Source organism: Giraffa tippelskirchi, chromosome 9 (genome assembly GCF_054371585.1).
Source record: "Giraffa tippelskirchi isolate mGirTip1 chromosome 9, T2T-mGirTip1v1.2.pri, whole genome shotgun sequence".
Classification (NCBI taxonomy): Eukaryota; Metazoa; Chordata; class Mammalia; order Artiodactyla; family Giraffidae; genus Giraffa; species Giraffa tippelskirchi.
The window spans coordinates 81,853,640-81,859,847 of NC_137283.1; positions in this window are offsets into that span (position 1 = coordinate 81,853,640).

Consider the following 6,208-nt stretch of genomic DNA (forward strand, 5'->3'; position numbering starts at 1 on the left):
AGACGTCTGCTCTGTGGTTCTGTTTTTGTCCTCCAACGGCTCCACGCCTGTCCTGAAATCCTGTAAATGTGGAGGTAGCCGGTTTAATGTTGTCTTCTAGCTGTTTTCAAAGTGCACTAGTGTGAGCTTAACCAAAAGCGTGCAAGCAACAGGCCACCAGACCACAATCAAATACCTCTTCTACTGACCTGTCAAAAGAGGAAAACGTATTCCTTACTTAATCTTGCAGCAGCAATCAGTGTCCAAATCACAGAAGGAATGACTATATGGAGTTTGGACTTTATCAGGTAGGAAAAAACAAGAGATTTGTTTGTGGGTTTATATTTTACCTAGATGATTTTATATCTTCTTTTATGTCCCAAGTTTGTCTCAGTAATTCACTTAGTTATTCAACAAATATTTCGCACAAATAGTATGTGCCAAGCTCAACCCTAGGTTCTCAGGATATACTGATAAACAAAGATCTTGCCCTCCTAGAGCTTGGACTCTGGCAGGGAGAAACACAATAAACACATAAATTACCCCATATCATAGAAAATGATGAGCTGTATTTGAAAAAGTGAAAGTCACTCAGTCATGTCTAACTCTTTGGGATCCCATGGACTGTAGCCCACCAGGCTCCTCTGTCCATGGAATTCTCTAGGCAAGAATACTGGAGTGGGTTGCCATCCCCTTCTGCCGGGGATCTTTCCCACCAAGGGATGGAACATGGTCTCCTGCATTTCAGGCAGATTCTTTACCATCTGAGTTACCAGGGGAGCCCAAATAACATATGGAACTTGGGGCCATTTAGGGTTGAAGTGAAGTATTAGTTCCTCAGTCATGTCCAACTCTTTGTGACCCCATGGACTATAGTCTGCCAGGCTCCTCTGTCCAAGGATACTGGAGTGGGTAGCCATTCCCTTCTCCAGGGGATCTTCCTGACCCAGGGATTCCACCTTGCAGGCAGCTTCTTTACTGTCTGAGCTACCAGGGGAAAACGGTGCAAGAAATAACAGGAAAAAAAAAAATAGTGCAAGAAAAATCAGGAATGAGGAATCGTATAATACTAAAATAGTGTTCAGTTCAGTCGCTCAGTCATCTCTGACTCTTTGCAACCCCACGGACTGCAGCATGCCAGGCCTCCCTGTCCATCACCAACTCCTGGAGCTTGCTCAAACTCATGTCCAACCATCTCATCCTCTGTCGTCACCTTCTCCTGCCTTCAGTCTTTCCCAGCATCAGGGTCTTTTTCAATGAGTCAGCTCTTCCCATCAGGTGGCCAAAGTATTGGAGCTTCAGCTTTAGCATTAGTCCTTCCAATGAATATTCAGGACTGATTTCCTTTAGGATTGACTGGTTGGATCTCCTTGCTGTCCCAGGGACTCTCAAGAGTCTTCTCCAACACCACAGTTCAAAAGCATCAATTCTTTGGTGCTCAGCTTTCTTTATAGTCCAACTCTCACATCCATACGTGACTACTGGAAAAACCATAGCTTTGACTAGACAGACTGTTGTTGGCAAAGTAATGTCTCTGCTTTTTAATATGCTGTCTAGGTTGGTCATAGCTTTTCTTCCAAGGAGCAAGCATCTTTTAAAATCATGGCCACAGTCACCATATGCAGTGATTTTGGAGCCCAAGAAAATAAAGTCTCTCACTGTTTCCATTGTTTCCCCATCTATTTGCCATGAAGTGATGTGACCGGATGCCATGATCTTAGTTATTTGAATGTTGAGTTTTAAGCCAGCTTTTTCACTCTCCTCTTTCACTTTCATCAAAGGCTCTTCAGTTCCTCTTTGCTTTCTGCCATAAGGGTGGTGTCATCTGCATATCTGAGGTTATTGATATTTCTCCCAGCAATCTTGATTCCAGCTTGTGCTTCATCCAGCCTGGCATTTTGCATGATGTACTCTGCATATAACTTAAATAATCAGGGTGACAATATACAATAAAGCAGATGTAGGTGTTTTTTTGGAACTCTCTTGCTTTTTCTATGATCCAACGGATGTTGGCAATTTGATCTCTGGCTCCTCTGCCTTTTATAAATCCAGCTTGAACATCTGGAAGTTCTCACTTCACGTACTGTTGAAGCCTGGCTTAGAGAATTTTGAGCATTACTTTGCTAGCATGTGAGATGAGTGCAATTGTGCAGTAGTTTGAACATTCTTTGGCATTCCCTTTCTTTGGGATTGGAATGAAAACTGACTTTTTCCAGTCCTGTGGCCACTGCTGAGTTTTCCAAATTTGCTGGCATATTGAGTGCAGTACTTTAACAGCATCATCTTTCAGGATTTGAAATAGCTCAACTGGAATTCCATCACCTCCACTAGCTATGTTTGATGCTTCCTAGGGCCCACCTGACTTCGGACTCCAGGATGCCTGGCTCTAGGTGAGTGATCACACCATTGTGTTTATCTTGGTCATTAAGATCTTTTTTGTATAGTTCTTCCATGTATTCTTGTCACCTCTTCTTAATATTTTCTGCTTCTGTTAGGCCCATACCATTTCTGTCCTTTATTGTGCCCATCTTTACACGAAATGTTCCCTTGGTATCTCTAATTTTCTTGAGGAGGTCTCTAGTCCTTCCTATTCTATTGTTTTCCTGATAGCTCAATTGGTAAAGAATCCACCTGCAATGCAGGAGACCCTCCGATTTGATTCCTGGGTGAGGATGATCTGCTGGAGAAGCGATAGGCTACCCACTCCAGTATTCTTTGGCTTTCCTTTTGGCTCAGCTGGTAAAGAATACACCCGCAATGTGGGAGACCTGGGTTTGATCCCTGGGCTGGAGAAGGCAAAGGCTACCCACTCCAGTATTCTGGCCCAGAGAATTCCATGAACTGTATAGTCCACGGGGTTGCAAAGAATCGGACAAGACTGAGCAACTTTCACTTTCACTAAAATAGTGAGAGAATGACATTTGAGCGAAATTTAAAGGAGGGAATACTCGGGGGAGAGTGTGGGTTATCCCCTGATTGCCTCTCAGCTTCAAACATGCTCTTCAATAAAAGCTTACTAATAAACAGAATTCCTTTAAGCTTTTATCTTTTATTTATTTATTTTAAATTAATTATATATTTAAGAAAAATTTTTGCCTTTGCTGGGTCTTTGTTGCTGTGTGTACTTTTTCTCTAGCTGTGGCAAGCCATGGCTACTCTCCGGTTGTAGTGCTCAAGCTTCTAATTGCTGTGGCTTCTCTTGTTGCAGAGCATGGGCTCTAGGCATGCGGGCTTCAGGAGTTGTGGCACGTGGGCTCCGTAGTTGCAGCTCCCGGTTCTGGAGCCTGGGCTCAGTAGTTGTGGCGCATGGGCCTCGTTGCTCCAGGGCATATGGGATACTCCTGGACCAGGGGTCAAACCAGTGTCTCCTGCACTGGCAGGTAGATTCTTTACAACTGAGCCACCAGGAAAGCCCAAGCATTTCTCTTTGAAAGTGCCTATGGTAACTTTTCTCAGTAGAAATTGCTGGAGGAACATTGCAGGAAGATGTTTCTCACAGTTTCCACATAATAGAGGGAGTGGCAGGAGATTGACAGAATGAAGGTATCAAGGTTCAACCTGACACCCAGGTCTCCCGCATGGCAGGCAGATTCTTTACCATCTGAGCCACCAGGGAAGCCCAAGGAAGTACCATATGATCCCATTATTCCACTTCTGGATATTTATCTGATGAATAAAAAAACACTAATTTGAAAAGATATGTACCCCTATGTTCACCACAGTATTATTAAAATTAACAATAGGCAAGATACAGAAACAACCTAAGTGCCCATTGACAGATGAATGAATAAAGAAGATGGGTCTATATGTACAATGGAATACTACTCAGCCATTAAAAGATGAAATCTTTCCATTTGCAACAACAATATTGAGGATATTATGCTAAGTGAGATAAGTCAAACGGAGAAAGACTAATAACATATGATTTTACTCATAGGTGGAATTTAAAAAAAACAAAATAAGCGAACTAACCAAACCAAACAAAAACACATAGATATACAGAACAGAGTATTGATTACAGAAGGAAAAGGGAGTGGAGGGAGGGTGAATGGGTAAAGGGTATGGTGACTAATAGAAAGTAAACTTTTGGTGGCGAGTACCCTTCTGTAATGTATACAGAGAAGAAATATAGTGTGGTACATGTGCTCAGTTCCAAAGCTGTGTCTGACTGTCTGCAGCCCCACGGATTGTAGCCCGCCAGGTTTCTCTGTCCATAGAATTCTCCAGGCAAGAATATTGGAGTGAGTTGCCACTTCCTCTTCCAGGGGTCCGCCCCACAGATTGAACCTGTGTCTCTTGTGTCTCCTGCATTGGTAGGCGGATTCCCTATCACTAGTGCCACCTGGGAAGCCCATAATATGGTACAGGTGAAACACATAATGTTATAATCCAGTGTTACAAAAAAGAAAGAAACAGCTGTGAAGGGAAATAGTATTAACATATAAAATGTCCACCTTCTTGCCTACAATTAACTTCCTTTTGTGCTGAATGCTATTCTTCTTTTTTTAAGCATGAAATACCATAAAGTTTGTGGGGAGATGTGGGTGCAGGACAAGGGTAAAAGGAAAAATGTATTCCAGGCTGAAGGAACAGCAAATGCAAAAGAAAAAAGACTAAGAAGGTATTTGGAGGCCTGATAATAAGGAATCCAACCACTATGCTTTCCTTTTAGGATGACTGACTTCAAGTCCATTTCATAAATCAATTCTTTTAAGAAGCAAGCATTTCCTATCATCTGCCATGGGCAGGATTACGCCCTCTGTAATTGCAGCTCACTTTGGCTTTATTCCAGAGTCCACCAACTGCAAATCTGAAGCCTGCGCGCTCTAGAGCCAGTGCTCTGCAACAAGAGAAGTCACCACAATGAGAAGCCTGTGCACCACAACTAGAGCACAGCCCCTGCTGGCTGCAACTAGAGGACAGCCCACGCAGCAACGCAGACCCAGCCAGCCAATAAATAAATAAATAGTTAAAAATAAATAAATAAATATACACCATGTGAAGGGAATAGTCAAATTGAAAATGTAGGCCTGTGATTCTCTAATCAAAGGCTCAAGCTATTGATTTTAAAATATTTATTAATAAAACAGTACATTGTATAGCCTTGAAAATGACATAAACCTGTATTCCTTGGCATAGAAAAATGTCCATGATAAACTATTGTCTGAGAAAGTAGGTTACAAAACAGTGTACACAGATCTCCTAGTATGACCATATTTTCATTAAAAGTTAATGAAAATAATTTATAATTAAAACTTAATTAAAATCTAGTGCTGGCTACCATGTGATGAAATAATCTTACACTGTCCGTGCAACCTGACACAAAGATTTTAGAAAGTTACTTTAGTAGTTATCAAAAATTTAAACATTGAGGAGTCCTTTTACCCAGAATTTTCACTTATAATGAGTCCCATAACTTTTTTAAAAAATAATTTTTATTTATTAGTTTTTATTTAGTTATTTTTGGCTCTGCTGAGTTTTCATTGCTGCGAGGGCTTTTTCTCTAGTTGCGGCAAGCGGGGACGATTCTCAAGTTGCAGTGCACCCGCTTCCAGTAGTTGTGGCACGTGGGCTTAGTTGCTCTTCAGCAGGTGGGATCCTCCTGGATCAGGCAGGGATTAAACTTGTGTCCCCTGCATTGGCAGGTGGATTCTTTACCACTGAGCCACTAAGGAAGCTCAAGAATCCCATAACTTTTAAAAGATATATGTACAAAGATGACCATATCAAAAAATTAGAAATGTGAACTAAGAGTTCTGCCTGCCATATCTGTAAACAAAGGATGTTGGAGCCATCAAGCCACTACATGCCTGGATGGTGAGCCCTGACGGAACACAGGATGGAAACCAGGAATGCCCACCATCCCATCCGCTCAAAAATAAAGTATGGTTCATATAAACAACTGACTATATCACTAAAAAGTGAGATAGATTCATATATATTGGCATAGAGATAGTTAAAAAAAAATACATTGTTTAAAAAAGTACCAAACTAAAAAACAATATAATCACATGTAATACATTACATGTGCAAAATAATAGTAGCATTAGTATAAGTATAAAAATTGAGACACTAGGACTTTCCTGGTGGTCTAGTGGCTAAAACTCCATGCTCCCAATGCAGGGTGGCTGGTTCGATCCCTGTCAGAGGAACTAGATTCCACATGCTACAACTATGTTTGAATGCCACAAGTAAGACCTGGTGCAGTCAAATAAATAAATAAAAATAA